Consider the following 18952-nt stretch of genomic DNA (forward strand, 5'->3'; position numbering starts at 1 on the left):
ACCATCTGGCAGTCCAACAGATGAATCTGGGTTTGGCAGATGCCAGGAGAACACTAGCTGCCCGAATGCATAGTGCCAACTGTAAAGTTTGATGGAGGAGTAATAATGGTCTGGGGCTGTTTTTCAGGGTTTGGGCCAGGCCCATTCCAATGAAAGGAAAACTTAATGCTATAGCATACAATGCCATTCTATACTATTCTGTGCTTCAAACTTTGTGGCAACAGTTTGAGGAAGGCCCTTTCTTGTTTCAGCATGACAATGCCCCCGTGCACAAAGCAAGGTCCATACAGAAATGGTTTGTCGAGATTGGTGTGGAAGAACTTGACTGGCCTGCGCAGAGCCCTGACCTCAACCCCATTGAACACCTTTGGGATGAATTGGAACTCCGACTGCGAGCAAGGCCTAATCGACCAACATCAGTGCACGACCTCACAAATGCTCTTGTGGCTGAATGGAAGGAAGTCCCTGCAGCAATGTTCCAACATCTAGTGGAAAGCCTACCCAGAGGGGGGGAGGCTGTTGTAGCAGGAAAGAGGGGACCAACTCCATATTAATGCCCATGATTTTGGAATGAGATGTTCGACAAGCAGGTGTCCAAATGATTTTGGCCATGTAGTGAAAGTTGCAGATTATTACTATAGGTTCATGATATTGTAATAGTACTTTGTCTGTTTCTACCTCGGCACCTACCTCCCCACTCACAGAATTACAGAAGATCCTGAGAGCAATCACAATTACTATTCAGATGGCAATACTCCCCTGGATCAGACCGTCTGGAATAGCCAAGGCCTTTCTCAACTGAGTGCTCAGTCTGGCCGGGTGGCCAGCTCTAGGAAGATTCTTGGTGGTTCCAAACTTCTTCCATTTAAGAATGATGGAGGCCACTGTGTTCTTGGGGACCTTAATGCTGCAGACATTTTCTGGTACCCTTCCCCAGATCTGTGCCACAATACTGTCTCGGAGCTCTACGGACTATTCCTTTGACCTCATGGCTTTGTTTTTTGCTCTGACATGCACTGTCAACTGTGGGACCTTAAATAGACAGGTGTGTGCCTTTCCAAATCATGTTCAATCAATTGAATTTACCACAAGTGGACTCCAATCAAGTTGTAGAAACATCTCAAAGAGAAAGCAAAGCAAAGAGAAACGACAGTTCATCATTACTTTAAGACATGAAGGTCAGTCAATCTGTAAAATGTCAAGAACTTTGCAGTCAAAAAACATCAAGTGCTATGATGAGACTGGCTCTCATGAGGACCACCACAGGAAAGGAAGACCCAGAGTTACCTCTGCTGCAGAGGATAAGTTCATTGGCGTTACCAGCCTAAGAAATTTCAGCCCAAATAAATGCTTCACAGAGTTCAAGTAACAGACACATCTCAACATCAACTGTTCAGAGGAGACTGTGTGAATCAGGCCTTCAAGGTTGAATTGCTGCAAAGAAACCACTACTAAAGGACACCAATAATAAGAAGAGACTTGCTTGGGCCAAGAAACAGGAGCAATGGACATTAGACAGGTGGAAATCTGTCCTTTGGTCATATGAGTCCATATTTGAGATTTTTGTTCCAACCGCCATGTCTTTGTGAGACACAGAGTAGGTGAACAGATGATCTGTGTTGTTCCCACCGTGAAGCATGGAGGAGGAGGTGTGATGGTGTGGGGGTGATTTGCTGGTGACACTGTTGGTGATACTTTGAATAATACATTTTTTGGTTACTACATGATTCCATATGTGTTATTTCATAGTTTTGATGTCTTCACTATTATTCTACAATGTAGAACTAGTAAAAACAAAGAAAAACCCTTGAATGAGGAGGTGTGTCCAAACTTTTGACTGGTACTGTACATATATATTTTTTGCCCGTTTTGCATGTTATTTTGGCAATAATATGTGTCATATATCAGTTTGCAAACAATGTAAAAAACTTGTTGAGTTAAATAAGCCGCATACAAACTTGGTCTCTTTTTTTCTTTAGTGAGTGAGGCAGCTCCAAAACGCAGGTGTTTCAGCCTAGTTTAGTGCTTTCTGTGGAGGAGGATCAGCCAGCTGAAAATACGGAGAGTAGAGGTTGGTAATGTTTTCTAGTTGCGCAGTGATTGTCTCAGTGTTCTGTCACTCATGGGGACACTACGTCATATCAAAATCTATGGGGAGAGCTCAAAAATTCAAGCCCCTTGGGTGCTGCCGTAGAGTTACATTAGAAGTGCCCATTCAAGAAGGCTCAAGGTCATTGGCCACAGATAAAATTACGTCAAATCACGTTATGTCTACAGTAGCTTTGATTGGACTGATCATGTCAACGTCATACTTTCAAAATCCTAGTTAGCATGCTAGCAGTCATGGTCATGAATCAAGTTGACAATCTACTGGCAAATCCTTTTCAATATTTGTCATATGAAGAGAAATTCTGAAGAGAAATTATTATAGATTATAGATGAAACGTATCGGTGCTCATCAACCATTGGACATAAACATTACACAACAAGTTGGAAATGGCAAATTCAACAGAGTGGCTTGGAAGGATTCAGTGGTAACTGCATGCATTGCAAAGCAATCACTAGCCTGCTATTCAGTGGAGTGGATGACTGGTCCAAGTCTGGGTTTAAGGGTCGCTTTTCCAAAAGGGACCTATATATATATATATTAGATCTGCCCCACATGCCCTGAATGATGGGTCGCCACTGCTCATTAGCCCATTCCAGCAGGCTATTGGGCAACGGAAGCACTTCTTACCTTGAAATCACCTCGCTGTTCTTGTTAAATATATGAGTCTGTCAAGCAAGCTGCTAAATCGTTCATTTTACATCTTGCCTACTGTAGGCTATCTGAAATTAGATGTAGGCCAATCCGTGGCTATAGGCTACCTGCATCTAACTAACCATACCATGGCAAAGTTGAATTACAATCAAAAACCCTGATTTTAGTCAGCAGGCCTTGCCTATGCCTATTGAAATAAAAAGTCAATCTTGCAAATAGGCCATTTATAACGGTTTGTAGTCTTACCATCTGGCACATAATACCTCATAATTCGCTCAATAACATTCTGGAAAAAGGGTTTATTGGCAACTGCTTTCTGGGAACTCCTTTCTTGCTGCAAAAAAAACAATACATTTTTGGGCTGGTTTTCAGACCTTATGGCAGGGTTTTGAGTAGTCATTGGGCTAGAAATTTTAGCTAGACCTGGCAACCCTGCAAGAGGCCACCATTCTAAAAGTATAGATGTCTGATCTTAACTGCTGATGGTCATTAGTAGCCTGCCAAACTTTTGAACTGTTCCCCTTAAGGGTTTACCAACTTCTTCGGGATCGGTGTCCCTTCCAATGGACGGTTGAGCTAACGTAGGCTAATGTGATTAGCATGAGGTTGTAAGTAACAATACAATTTACCAGGACATAGACATATCTGATATTGGCAGAAAGCTTAAATTCTTGTTAATCTAACTGCACTGTTCGATTTACCGTAGCTATTACAGTGAAAGAATATCATAATATTGGTTGAGGAGAGTGCACAGTTTTGAACATGAAAAGTTATTAATAAACAAATTAAGCACATTTCGGCAGTCTTGATACAACATTTTGAACAGAAATGCAATGGTTCACTGGATCAGTCTAATACTTTGTACATACACTGCTGCCATCTAGTGGCCAAATTCAAAATTTCAGCTGGGCTGGAATAATACATTATGGCCTTTCTCTTGCCTTTCAAAGATGATGGTACAAAAAAATACAAAAGAACAGTTGTTTTTTTCTTTGTATTATCTTTTACCAGATCTATTGTGTTATATTCTCCTACATTCCTTTTACATTTCCACAAAAAAGTGTTTCCTTTCAAATGGTACCAAGAATATGCATATCCTTGTTTCAGGGCAGTTAGATTTGGGTATGTCATTTTAGGCGAGAATTGAAAAAAAGGGGCGTATCCTTAAGAGGCTTTTAAGGATTAACTTTCCCTTGCCAAAGGGAATTGTTTTAAGGGTGTTGCATAGAACCCCTCAAATATTTCCATGGAGACGACCTGATTCACTGACTGAGCATCTCGTCGAAGAGATCTCATTTATTTTGGAGGATCGCAATATAGAACTTCTACATTCAAGAGAGGAGAAACAAATTGATTCAGAAAATAATAAAGTTACTTTTTTCTCAACTCGTTTCTATTACTTTCTAGCACGTCAAGCTAATTTACAGAGTAGGTAGCTTGCTAGCCAGCTAGCTTTGTAGCCATGGATTATGCACCTTCCATGGTGCACCTTCCATTGTAGCTAGCTAGCTACCTAGCTAGTTGGTGGATATTTTCCTTTTGAATCCAGGGCAGAGGAAAGCAACAATCACCTCCACAATTGCTGTTTACGTTGATATCCATACTGCATGAAGCACTTAAGGGACCTCATGGGCACCCTTAACTTTTTCCACTTAATTTAAGGGGGAAATTTGCCCTAAAATGTTTTGTGCAACTTACATAAGGGAAAAGATAAGGGTAAAATGAACTTAAGATGTTTTATGCAACTATTGTCCCTCTAATCACACTGACATCAATGCAAATGTAATCAAATCAAACACTTCATGAGAGCCCATGAGCTCATGTTGCACTACATTTCTATAGGCTATGCAATTGTGTGAGAAAACAGAGTTTTGATGGCCATTATTAAAAATAGGAGGATCCCATCAGCTTTCTATAGGCTGGGCCTACTATATTTATTTCTCAACTTTCCTAATATTAAGCACATGGCTTCGCTTTAAAACAGGATTATAGCCTATGTGTCTGGCATGAAAATGAGCCATGGGAAAAGCTTCCTCTATTCGCTATTTACTGTAAGTGGACAGACATGTATTTCGTTTCCCCTGCCCCTGTTCCGAGACAGGTGCATGGTCATGGTCCATTCTAAATCAAAACTAATATCACACATATATTATTTAGTATATGTAAAGACCAGACTAAATGAAGAATAGTCTGATGGGGACAATATTAGCCACTTGTGAATGATGTATTATCACGCGTGAATGATGCCCAGCTTGTGTGCAGTAAGGCAAGAAACAGCGTATGCCTTTTTAAAGATTTTTTTCAAATCATAGACGCACATCTCATGTAGCCTAGGCCTTAGGTCTATATGTTTTGATAAGGTTTGTATCACAACTAAAGTGGCCAAATAACTTCTCAAAATTAAGCACATTAATCCACTTTACAACCGGTGTAGAGCCTAACTGATGTACGCGGCACGTGAGTTTCAAGTTTGGGGAAGATCATATTCACCATAAATGCACCTTTATAGTAAAGCATTACATGCATAATTGCATTCCCGCTAATTGATTGCAATTTGGAACAGTCACACTTATAGCCTGCTAGCGTGTGCGCATTTCTGCGCTTATAATGTGAAGAAGTAGCCTAATGGTTTATCAACATTTTAAGCTAAACGTTCTGATCTGTTGCATCAGCCTTATTGCTTTTAAAAGGTTATTTGATGCGAGTGGTTGCATTAATTTAGGATCTATTACATCCCACAACTGTCCCAGAGTGTGTTTGGAATATTTATTTCTCGCACAGAAGGACAAGTTCACCAATAGAATAGGTCAACTTTTGTACTAGGTGGGATAGTAGATGGACATAGGCTAGTGCTTCTGCTGTTCGTTAGGCCTACTCATCTTGTTGACTGACGAAAAGTAAATGTGGACAGTTCTTCTAACATCTTCAATATGTGCAGTAGCGTCCTCAATGTGGCTGTCTTCACTTGGCTGTCTTCACTTGTAGTCTACTTCGGGGCTGAGATGCCTGTGAGAAGGACCCAATCACGTGACTGCATTGGCTAATAAGAATTGAGATATCTGAGAGAGCCATGTGAGTAAGAGGTGCTTCGGTGCATGGCTGCAGGGAGAGGGGAATTATAATGATTATACTTTGGCCGCAAAAGGCCTGGATTTTTAAAGGGGTATTATGGCCACACAAGGGGGATGCCGCAGGAAATTCGAGGCCTGGTGAGAAATGTATGAAGTGCTTGTCAAATTGTGAAAGAGAGACTGATGATGTGTGTGTAGTCTGCACAATAAAACAAAGCAGAGCTCATGCCTTTCATGCGACTTAGAATGTATTAAAAATCAAAACACAGACCAACGTTTCTATCACAACTAAAGTTGCTAAATAACTCTAAATTAAGCATATAGGAGAACCTGTTTCTTTGTTAACACAGAATAGCCACATGTGTGCACTCCCTCAGGAATTGTTCTATTTTATTCAGTTAGGTTCTGTTGTATTCTTAATACTATAAAATAATTTACAATAATGCTATGGAATTCTAAGCAAATCTTGTCTGCTTAATGAACTAGTTTAGCCCACAGCCATAATGGTATAGCCAGATCAGGGCCTAACATAAGGACAACTCAGAATATACTATTCTGTTCTTCTGAAAATATACTTTTTTCTTCATATCATGTTTCTTTAGACCTGTGTAAAATAACGAATGGATTTATTGTGATGGTGTAGACTATATTAAATGGATTTATTAGACTTTTTAAAATGTAGATGTTCCAAAGTGGCTTGTAGACTATGCACGGAAGCCAGGAGATGCTAAATGTGTTTATGTTAATAAGTTGTTCCGATGATTAAAAATCAGAGGGTGAACACATCTTGAAAGACTTTGGTTACGAGCAGGACTAATGCCGCGTTCACATGCTAGTTCACATGCTAGGAACTCGGAAACACTGAGAGTCAGACATTTCAGAGTTTCCTGGTTCCGATTAGCAAGTGAATGAGGCAAAACGTAATGCCGACGTCATCTTTTAGGGAGAGGTAACCAATAATGTTTGCAATTGAGATCAACTGTGCAGGTGAATTTATTGCGTATTGATGGTTTAATATGACATCATATGGCGATAATCCAGTGCCATCTATGGTTGCAATAGGCCCCTTGTTATTTGATTATATTCCAATGCAAACTGTAGGCTACCCGTTAGCCTATCCATTGTCACATCATAAAAGTTGTGAAAACCAGTAACAGGCTACTGTTTGTTTCCCTAGCTGAGTTGATGAGCTGATTTGGGCCATCAGTTGATTGACAGCTGATTGAACAGCTTGTTGAACAGCTGATTTCACCATCCCCACTCCAGCAGTGCGCGCCATCCCTGTCTCTTTAATCATGCGATAATGACTGGATATTATCATTCAAGAATCTGTCTCTTTTCCGCACCCATGTGTTGTTACAATCCTCCCACTGCTAAATGGCATATTATTAGACATAGCCTATATCGTCATTATATTATACAAGCCTATTATTATTCTTAAGGGTATTTTTTTTAAGTAATGGGAAAGAGAGTGGAAAGAAGGGGAAGGTAAGGCAAAGGGCAGTGGGCCGGATTCGAACCCATATCGACGCTGTTATATGTGTGCTGGGGTCAGCGGCTGTAACCACTGTACCACACAGGCACTGAGGCCACCAATAATGAATTCTGCTTATTGCTTTCTTGAACATATAACAGAGTCCCCCTCCTTTGATTTGAATCAGATGTGTAGTGCTAAAGCAAAAACCAAAATGTGCACCCTTTTGGGTCCCTACGGGACAAATTAATGAGTGCGGTGCCATGACTACAATGGTTCAAGCCCAGGATGACACAAAAATGGGTATGGAACTGAACCGGCAACTGGAAGTCTCCCATGTACCATCTCCTGACATTGTGTCCTTGAGCAAGGCACTTTACACCCTCAGAATTGCTCTCCACCTAGGGTTGCAGCACTGCAGGGTGTAGGAAAAAGCAGAAGACATATTTCCTTTCTAACCCATGAACAATAAAGTATCTATTCTCTCCATGTTCTTGTCACAAGATGACTCTTTCCATATCTCTACACTGACACCGCTGTTAACTATATTGCACTACTGTACAAGTATTCCTGGTATTCTACTACACTGCCATTACTGTATGTATGGCTATTATTTAATTGTGGAGTGTAAACTTTGAGTTGATGACTATGCCTACTTAAATATTTCACACTGTGAAAGACTAATGTCGCTATTACTATGCCTACTTTGAATATTATTGTGAATGACTTCTTTATTGTGAAATATCCTGATATTGTGAGATACTAACATGTCACATTATAACATGTTTACTTTGCCATCTTATGAGAGAGCTGAAATGAGAGGGCTAAAACCATACCTTTGAACTTGAGATGGGTTAAATGTAATTCTAACTGAAATATGAACACTGACAGGCCTGTAACATCTCACATGTAACCTAATATGAAATTAACTCCTGCAGAATTAAGTATTTATTGCAGTACAATGATACACCAAATGTTATTTTTGTCTCGAAAAAAGGAGTGGAGCTAAATGGTAAGATTGATTTATTTCAGTATCTCGCAAAAATGCGAATACTTCAGAGGACGTGGGCTACTTGGCCTGGAAGGTGGTGAGAAGCAGCAGGCTGTTGTAATGCGATATATTCGTTTCTCACAATATCACAATCTTTCACAATAAACAAGTCATTCACAATATACAAAAAGTAGTCATTGTAATAGAGACATTATTCTTCACAATGTGAAATATTTAAGTAGGCATATGTGGGTGTCTTATTCAGTGATTGATAATTTTACATAACAGCTGACAGTATTTCAACCATGTAAAATATGCATCAGAAACATGGATTTTCACTGGTTTTAATCTGAAAATGTTTGCAAGGGAAGAATATGTAGGCTACCCTGTTAGAGCCAATTTGTTTTCTCTCCGGGCCCATCGAGAGGAGTAAGCTTTAAAGAGAAAGCTTTACAGGTGTCAGCTAGATGATTGACGCGTTCATTCTAGTATCATCATTCATTTGTCTTCTAAGGCAAGAAGTTATGAGGGAAGAGAAGCTGCAGGCCTAGTGTAGGCATATTTGACTAGACAAGTTGACTAAAATAGCCTATCAAATTTTGGAAATTATAAGCAGATAAATATAAAAATGTGGCTTCAGATTATATTTTTTCCTACAGCCCTGTGAATAAATGTGTCCCAACATCTCTGCCTGTCATACAAGGAGTCTAATTTCTATGGAGGCGACAGTGTCCGCTGCACACCTTCCCAATACAGCCTGCTGCTTCTCGACACTATCCAGGCCAAGGAGCCCACATCCTTTAAAGTATCTGGCTAGCTAGCTCCGCCTCCAACTTCTCCACACACTGACTAAGCTACATGTAACCCTGCTTTTCTGTCTTTATATGTAGACTTTGTTTACTTTGCTGCTTGTAACATGCACTTGGCAGCTAGCTATCCGGAGGTAGAGTGCATTCTAGAGTGCATTCTAAATGAGTTTGTTATTTTTTACCTTCCCAAAAAGGTCTATAGCTTAACTCAGCTGCCCCCTGATGGCGATTCTAAATATTAAATATTTATTAAAATCCTTCTGCTAAAGGATTATTTTCCTCCTGTGGTGAAATGTGTCAAATTAAGATCCGACATCTGTAGACCTCCCTTTGTCTTCAATGGGGCAATCCTAATTGCTCAGTATTTTTTAAACCATACTGTACCCCTCAAGTGTTTTCTGCCGCATTAGCCTTCTGATTCAGTTTGTGCATTCCTGTTGTATTGGCCCAATCAGATCAGAGCTGCTTCTACACATGCTCACCCTAGTTTGTTATTCTTAATAACTCCATAGTTTAATAGATACTGTGAGCTCTGCTGACTAGAACTAAGTGAGAGACAAATGGGTTGATCAGAGAGCAGAGGGAACAGGCAGAGAAATTGGGTAAGCGTAGGGGGGTTGCGTTCCCTGGAGAGTATGGCAGCTATTTTGCTGATTAACAACCCTTATTTCACCCGCCCAAACGATCTCTCTGCTATAACAGACATAGTTGGAGTCTCCTATGACAGCACAGAGGCAAATTAATTAGAAATGTGGGTAAGTCAAAACAATTCTAACTGCGTGACGGAATCGGAGGTACGAAAGCAGACGATGCTCCCTACTCCGGAACACACAAGCCCCTGTCTCTATGGGTTCAAGCCCTGTATCGGCCACTTCAGTCTATGCCCTTCTAAACTTTGTCTTTTCCTCTCTCCATTTCCGGATGTCCTTTCAAATAAAATAAAAAAATGCTCCTAAACTGCCATGCTTGTACGTTTTGCAATTTAGAGAACATGCATTTCTCTGGCTGTTGGAACTCGGACAATGTGAGTGTTTGTTATGAGATCTAGCTGAATATCCCGGTGTGCCTATACTGAGGTCTGAGGAGTGGTTCAAACCATTTTTTCCCCCAAACTACATATATTTACCTCGAAAGTGGTCTAAATTTGAGTTGCGTCCATGCTTCACTCCAACCATGTTCATTAATTTATCCTATGGCGCATATAACAGGATTTATCATGGAGAAGATAGCACGGAGCCTGAACATGAAACCAGTTCAACTTTGAGTTGTTTCTTGAAGAATATTATTTATAGATGACTTGTGCTTATACAGCTGTATTAAAGCTACAGTCTGGGTTTTGAAAAACAACAAAATGGCCACCCTGCCACTTGTTTTGGTAAACAGCTTAGGATGAGGTGGAGAGATTTAACCACTCAAATTCATAGACAGGGCTTTGGAAACAAGGACTGATCATCTATGACATTTTTTGAAGCTATAGAGTGTTTGTAAAAATTACTGTTTTACAAATAATGGAGTAAAATAAGTTTATATTTTGAGGCAAGAATTAGTCTTTGCAAACAAACAGTGCTTTAAAATATGTTCAAAAAATGTATCTCAATCTATGATTTTGAGTGGTCACATTTCTCCAGTCCCATCCCACTGCTTTATAGCAAAGCATGGTGTATACTGTTGTCTGAAAAAGGACATGTCTTTCAAATTTTACTTTATTTTATTTAATTTAACCTTTATTTTACTAGGCAAGTCATTCTTATTTACAATGACGGCCTACCCAGGCCAAAACCGGACGACACGCCGCCCTATGGGACTCCCAATCACAGCCAGATGTGATACAGCCTGGATTCAAACCAGGAACTGTAGTGATGCCTCTTGCACTGAGATGCAGTGCCTTAGACCGCTGCGCCACTCGTGAGCCCCAAAATGGCTTCACTGCTGTGACATCCGTGAATTATTCTCTAAACATATACTGGAAATCAGATACTCATCTTATTCAAATGTACTGTCATGGCTTTTCAGTTCTAGTTTTATCAACAAAAAAAATATAATATTAAAATAGAACATCACATGATCCAAATTGGAATTTCTCAGACGTGTGTCTTCTGTCCTCTTAACCTCCCTGGAATAAGTCTGATAGATCCAAAGAGTGTGTCTAATCGGTCTGTCGGAGAGATGGGAGAGCATTTGGTAAAAAGGCGCTTCTACTCTATCTATGAGTAGCCCCGGCAACTACTTCAGATGGGGATTGGGGAGAGAAAGGGAGATAGAGAGATCTCTTTAAACCCCGGAGTTACAGATGGAGAGGAGGGGAGGAGTGAGTCGGGTAGGAATGAACCCTGAGTGAACGCTGCGTGGTGCCCAAGGCTCTGATCACTTATCTAAAACAACACTCCCTGTCTTCCTAAGCATTTAGTTGTGATTAAGAACCAGATAGGGGTTAATAAAAGGCATTTCTAAACTCATTCCACTTGATGAAGGTAGAAGGACCAATCACCATCCCTAATAGTCAAAATAATACTTGGGATGACCCTGTACAATACACTTTTCCAAATCTTGGAATGCATAGATATTCTAACATTGTATTCAGATATCATAAAAGTACTTAAGTTATATATAGAATAGGCCTATCCTAAACCACTACAATAGCACATAACATGCTTCTAGGTAAATATCAATATCAATCAATTTCATTACCAATGAGGAAATGGCTCTGGACAAATCCTTGGATATGGCTGCTCACTTTGTATCGGCTCAACTCTGTCTTGACTCTGACAGCTAGCAACTGTGTTTGCATTACAGTGATAATGACGCCACTGCCAGGTAGAGATGTTGTGTTCAGTCTGTATATTAGTTATGTTTTGGTGTCTGGGTAGCCATGGTTTCTGTGCGTTATGATGGTGTGGGTGAGGTGCTGCCCAGTCAAGCCAGTTGTGGCCTTATTGTAGTTGATGCCGTATGGCTTAAAACCGGTTGGAGTAAAACGACAACCAACCAGTGATGACCACCACAAGAGAGTTGTGTTCATTAGGGCACACACGGAAAATGTTTTGCAACTTGGAAACAAAAATTCGCATTTCTTATTTTTTTTATTTACTCCTTTTTCTCCCCAATTTCGTGGTATCCAATTGGTAGTTACAGTCTTGTCCCATCGCTGCAAGTGTGTTTTGAGACGCATACAGATAACACTCACATGTCATGATTAACTTGATACTGATTGACGAAGACACGTGTCCTTAGGAATGAAGTATGCATTGAGTGTGACGTTTTCTGTGGTACTAAAGGGGGGAATAGAAGGACAAAAGAGACCAACTGGGTGAATAGCAACATTCCATTCCCAGAGCTAACACTTTGATCTGCACATACTAGCAGACAGGCACCATGCAGAAATAAACATTACAAGTTGGTACTGTAACTGTTATCAGAGCCTCACCAGTGTGGTATGGTGAAGGGGACGTAGGATACGTGATGGAACACCTTGTATATGAAGGCCTCGGTAAAAGGCCTCTTGGTCTTGTCCACAAACCGATGGAGTATGGCAGGGCCAATGTGGTCGCCTAAACCATACAAAGGCAACATACTGAATGTCTCGGGTGAAGACAACAAGATACTGTACCTGAAAGTAAAAATACAGAGAAAAGGATCAGATACATTGCCGAGTCGATCAGAAAAAAGTGAGACCCAAGAAGAAAGAAAGACTGTTGGATTATTGCCATCTATTCTGGAATTTCCATCTTCAGATAAAGGGATGATTTGTGTGGTTGTGATTCACGTACGGTGCAATACCCCTGTGTGTGATCCCCTTTGTGTCTGTCTGAGTAGACTGTCCAAGTATCCAAAATCTCTCTCTTTCGCTCTCTCTCTCTGAATGCATCGTGCCCTCTGAACAGACTGCACCAGTTTTCTCAGCCCACATCAAAACTAGCTTTGTCTTTAGCAAATTAGAGTGACCTTTTGCGTGTCACCCTGGCAAGCAACGGTCTCTAGCCATTGAGGACAGGATAGAACGGGGGGGGGGGGGGGGGGGGGGGTCTGTCTATGAAAGATTAGATCATTGTATGGAACTGCACGGACAGCCCATCTACACCATCAAACTGTCAAACTGGGCGGTACTGCAGGAATCTCTGCTCATTAGGACATGCTGTTTGTCAGGAATGACCGTTCGTTCATAAAACAGCTGAACTCTCATCCATTTTTATAAAACAAAGGAATTATTCTTAGCAGGTAAAGTTGCAGGTAAAGCAGACACCCAAGCAGACATACAAAGAGACAAGGTATGGGGAGACAATAAGACCATATAGCGCTATAAGGGCATAAGGTATTAAAGCTTTCTATAAGAAGTGCTGTTCAGTCAGGAGGAGTCAGGAGGTGTTGTTCCTATAAAGAGGATCTCCTGGTGTATTTTGACCTGGATGTCAGGAAACTTGATGAGGTAAAAGAGGCTCCACTGCAAACCAGCTATGATGGTATCGAGTCCTGAAATGTAAAAGTTTAATAAAAATTGTAACATCAGTTACAATCGTCTTTATTACCATCATCATATCCATGGTATGATGAACGGCAACTTAAAGAGATTTCTGTAGTGTTGGTCTGTTCAAAGGTATTCTTCAACCCATCCCTGCCAGGCATGGAGATCCTCCAGAAAAAAATGAACTCATCTGGATTTGAGGGAGTTGGACAGCACTGCTGTGTCCTCATCCTCCTGCCGCTCCTCACAGAGTGCAATCAGAGCATCTGTGATGTCACGGATACAGTCCTGGAACCACACATAATCATCAAAACATTACATAACACTTTACTTTGCCTGCAGCTATTAAGATTCCGATTAAATGCGCAGGACGAGTCCTAACCTTGCCACTCCAGGTTATATCCGGGTCCTATATACATCCATTACATTTCCATATACACTCACAATGAAATGTAATCCTTTCAAAACTTTAGCACATGACCCGTTAATCAAATGTACCCTCAAATTGTGAGAGTGAGACTGACTGTAAAATGGCAGCATCTTCTAGAAAACATGTGAGCACATGTCTTCCACCAGATTAATTATTCCTAATTAAAGAGTATGTGCGGGTGTTTAAGACACTGCACAAGAACAATGCCTCGTTCGGTATATATTAGCCTGGTCTGCCCTGTCCTAGAGTATAGGTCTCTTATACTGTAGCTTCGATTTCAGCTTCTAACTATTTCCATTTTTCACATATACAACCCGAAGAGGCAAAATCACAAGCAAAAATATGCTTTCCAATAAGTAACCTTGCTTTTTCCACATGTACCTCTCCTCAAACTCTCTCTCCCTCCCTCTCTCCCATCTCTTCCTTTCTTTTACCCCTGCGTTATTCCTTTACTCTCTGTGTATCCCCTCCAGCGAAATCTATCCCTCTGAAACAAATCCCTCAATGGCTGACTGGTTTTCTGTGCCTCTGTACCAGCATCTGATAGCACTGATCATATCTAATCTAACAGTTTACTAATCTACTAAATTCAGCCTAAAAGTCACACATGAAAGCTGAGATTTCTCTCCAGGTTGAGATGTCTGCAAAAACTATCCTCGTCAACTCGTTTTTTTCACTGTATACACATGATAGATTATCCAGCTGTAACAGTAGAATGGCTGAATCCCGTTGGATATGTTAAAATACATCAATATTGCGATATATCATACTGTCTGTGTTCAGGGTCTGTTCATCCCAAAAAAGTTGATTTTAATATATAAGTATACTTAAATATACAAAATATTAAAATAATATACTTTAAATACGAGAGGTATTTTTGTAGTAAATCTTAAGTATACTATAAATTTCATATCTTTACACTTCAACACACTTATTAAAAGTTAACTTTATATTGATAGTTGCTTCAATCTTTTAGTATACTATAAATTTACTATCATCTACCTTCACTACATTACATTAAAAGTGTACTTTAAATTCATTGTTTTTCAGTCTTTAAGTTCACTATCATTAAACTTATTGGGAGAAAACTGAGGATGGATCAACAACATTGTTGTGACTCTACAATAAGGTAATACTGCAAAAAAAACTTTTGGGGCCTAAATGCAAAGCTATATCTTTGGGGCAAATCCAACACAACACATCACTGAGTAACTGCCTCCTTATTTCAAGCATAGTGGTGGCTGCATTATGGTATGGGTATGCTTTTCTCCGGGATAAAAAGAAACTGGATGGAGTTAAGCACAGGCAAAATCCTAGAGGAAACCCTGCTTCAGACACTGGGAGAGGAATTCCCCTTTCAGCAGGACAATAACCTAAAACACAAGGCCAAATCTACACTGGAGTTGCTTACCAAGAAGACAGACTGTTCCTGAGTGGCCAAGTTACAGTTTTGACTTAAATTTGCATGAAAATCTATGGCAAGATTTGAAAATGGATGTATAGCCATGAACACCAACATATTGACAGAGCTTGAATAATTCTGAAAATAATAAAGGGCTAACGTTTCATAATCCACGTGTGTAAACCTCTTAGAGACGTACCCATGAAGACGCTGTAATCACTGCCAACGGTGTTTCTAGCATATTGACTCAGGGAGCTGAATACTTATGCAACGACTATATTTTAGTTATTTCATTTCTATCAATCTTTTGAAAACAAATAAATATAAATCTTCCACTTTGACATTATAGCATTTTGTGTAGATTGTTGTCAAAAAATTACCAATTACAATTACAAATCCATTTTAATCTCACTTTGTAACAACAAAATGTGAATAAATCCAAGGGGTATGAATACTTTTGCAAGGCACTGTAGTTTCAGTGCCAATAATGAGTTTTGAAGTACTTTCTGAAATTCTGTTCACGATTGTTTATTGCACAGTGGAGGAACATGCTTCCTGAGAGTATAGTTTTTCATATTACAAAAAAATATACTTAAGTATACTTTCAAAAAGTATATTTAGCTTAAATGTCCACAAAATATATTTAAAGTATACTTTCAAAAACGCATTGGCACAGAAATGTGCATATCCCCCAGCATCCTTTTCTGTTGAAGTTTAGATTTATAATATGATATTGTTTCTCATATTTATCTCATTCAAATGTAACACATTACGCATTTTATTTAAATGTTAATTTATTTCCATTATGTGAACAACTAAAGTGTGAAATGTGAATGGTGCACAGTTCTCAAAAGTGTTACTTGTAAATTGCTGCTCCAGCCACAACTCCTTTGTAATGGCATGTTAACGTTGGCTGAGAAGATGCCTTGGTCAATCAAGGTAACCTTTACATGGCTAATTACAATAGCTAATGTGGTTAATGAGTAGCAGTGTATTTGTAAAACTAAATTAAAAATACACTTTTTTGTAAAGAAAATACAGGAATTCTAATTCAAATACCATTTTAGTATATTTATAATTTATGAGAAATCTAAATAAAATGTCCTTAAGGTGTATTCAGCGTATATTTGCTTTGCTCTTTATCTAATATACTAAAAATATACTTAAGTACAAAAAGTGTCCCAATTTAGATAACTTTACATTTATTTAATATACTTAAATGCCAATAAAATTAAAATAAACTGGACATTAAATGTATTCAAAATTGTTCCAATGTAGATAATTTAAATATACTCATGAAGTATGATTTAAGCATATTTAAAAAAATAAAATAAAATCCTGTTTGGGATTAGGCACCAAACAAAAGAAAACTGACTGGAACAGGGAGTGACTACAGGGAGTGACGCAAAAAGAAGCACTCATGTTTTGTTTTCTGTTTTAAACAATTTCCGTGGCATGCTCTAATTTGCATGACCCAGGTGTGGCTCATACCTTTTAAAAAGGTCTACAGGTGCTCCTCGATGTTGTGTTCCATGAAGCTGTTCATTCTCCTGATGTGCTCGAACATCTTCCTCAGAGATGGGCTCGGCAGGTAGCGGGACACAGGAAAGAAGTCGGCCAGGTTTCCTGCAGCGAAGATCCGCAACACCTCGTTGTTGATGTGCACAATACTGAGGAACTCTGTGTCATTGTAGTCATTCCTCTTCCCGAAACACAGGGGACACACCACATTTGCCACCGACGTGACCAGCGGGACCACAGGGTCCAGACCTAGCCCCTTGCTCCCCTCTGAGCGGACCCAAATGACCTCCACCATACCAGCCGCCTCGGCGCACATGTGCTCCTTTAGCAGACAGATGGTGCCAGGGCCCCGTGGCTCTGCCTGCAAGAAGGAGCGCAGGGTGTTCTTGCACAGCTTCTTGTGGAGCACGCAGGCAGCGCCGTACTCACTGAAGGTCATGCTGGTGTCATTGGCCACGGCGGAGAAGGTGAAGAGGTCAGGGTGTCTGGCGAAAGCCTCCCCATGCCGTACCGGCACCTGTTTAATGGTGGCATAGCCTTGCAGCACCACCACCACAAGGGAGCCCACATGCATTTGGAAGACATCTCCGTACTGCAGACGGAGACACGTCAGTGACAGGTGGATCTGGTCTCCCATCTGGAACAGGTTACCCACCAGGGCAACGGGGTCGGCCCTGAAGGGCAGAGTGCCTTTTGGGGCCGCTCCCGCTTTCTCGCTTTCAGCCCCTGATAGCCACTAGGAGCAGGGTGAGGGTACAGAGAGCCAAGGTGATTCCAGAGAAGGTTATACAGGAGCCATCCTTTGGGAATATCCCAAACGTCAGCCTCATATTGCAGTCTCCCAGCCAGGATACTGTATGTTACTCACCGGATTCCAGGAGTGGAAGTTCTCTAAAGTTGGAGACTGGTCTAATGAGTGCAGTTTGACCCCCAGCAAAGCAAATTGCCGCAGGGTCCGATGACTGGATATACTCTGCGAGAAGACTGGCACTAGGCAGGTCCAAGTACCATGAGAGGCAGTGACATATCAGCCTATTTAAGCATAGACTGCAAACCAGCGGGCGGTCGATTGAACAGCTTCATAGAGCTTGATCTAGCATTCCATTTCCTTCTTGTTCTTTGCGTTGTTTTAACAGGATGAGACATTATTGTGCGTGCCCAATATGCGTGTCAAGTGCTAACTATGTGGTCCACGGTAGCTTAATTCTCTCATCATTTTGTGTACAAGCGGCTGCAGACCGCACACATTTGGCAGTGGCCAAACATACACAATTATTGTAAATTGGTGTTTGGATTTCCTCACTCTAAAAATGTATGGACTGTCTGACTAACTGCAATCTTGCCTGCCCAACATGAAGATAGAAAATAACATGATTAATCTAAACATCAAACTTTTGATATTTCAATTCATAACAATTGAATTCCAGAAAACAAAACATTTATGTAATTTGACAAACGAATGAATATTTTATAGCACACCATGGAACAGAGGCCCCAGGTGTTAATGAAATTCATTAAGTCACATACTATACTACTGTACATGCCACAAGGTGGCAGACTCAAAGTACGTATTGACTAGCACTTGCATTTCAACACTCCACACTAGCTTTCCCCTCGTTTGGCTGCTTGCAAGCTAGCAAGCATGTTCGGTACTGCTAGGTATCCCCAATCAATCCAGTAGGGTCTGGAAGCTATAGTGAGCTTTGATTGGTCAATAGCACAGCAATGTCACAGCGTATTTGCATAAAGTTCAGCTTTCCCAAACTTTGGTCACGCCCTGTTCACATCCCTCGCCCGTGCTCATATTGCCTAACAGTCCCCCTGCCCACTTCACTTCTTCCCATTGTAAATGAATGCTTTCCCAAGTTTCATCGCCCATGTCGTCTTCAGTTAATATGTTCTGTAAGTCAGTGAGATTCAGCTGTGTAGTAGTAGGCAATGACAGAGCCAGTAGTTTGAACCACTGGTTGGTTTTGAGCCTACATGGCCCTTAGAGCTGGTCCAGCTCATGGTACTGATATGTACTTACTGACA

At 40.5% G+C, this 18952-nt stretch overlaps 1 pseudogene; it reads right to left on the reverse strand.

Moving 5' to 3' along the window:
• Nucleotides 1-12286: 12286 nt before the first annotated feature.
• On the reverse strand, nucleotides 12287-18928 carry LOC106580228 (cytochrome P450 1A1-like; annotated as a pseudogene).
• Between the last annotated feature and the right edge of the window lie 24 nt (nucleotides 18929-18952).

The sequence above is a fragment of the Salmo salar genome, chromosome 20, assembly GCF_965601325.2.
Source record: "Salmo salar chromosome 20, fSalSal1, whole genome shotgun sequence".
NCBI lineage: Eukaryota > Metazoa > Chordata > Actinopteri > Salmoniformes > Salmonidae > Salmo > Salmo salar.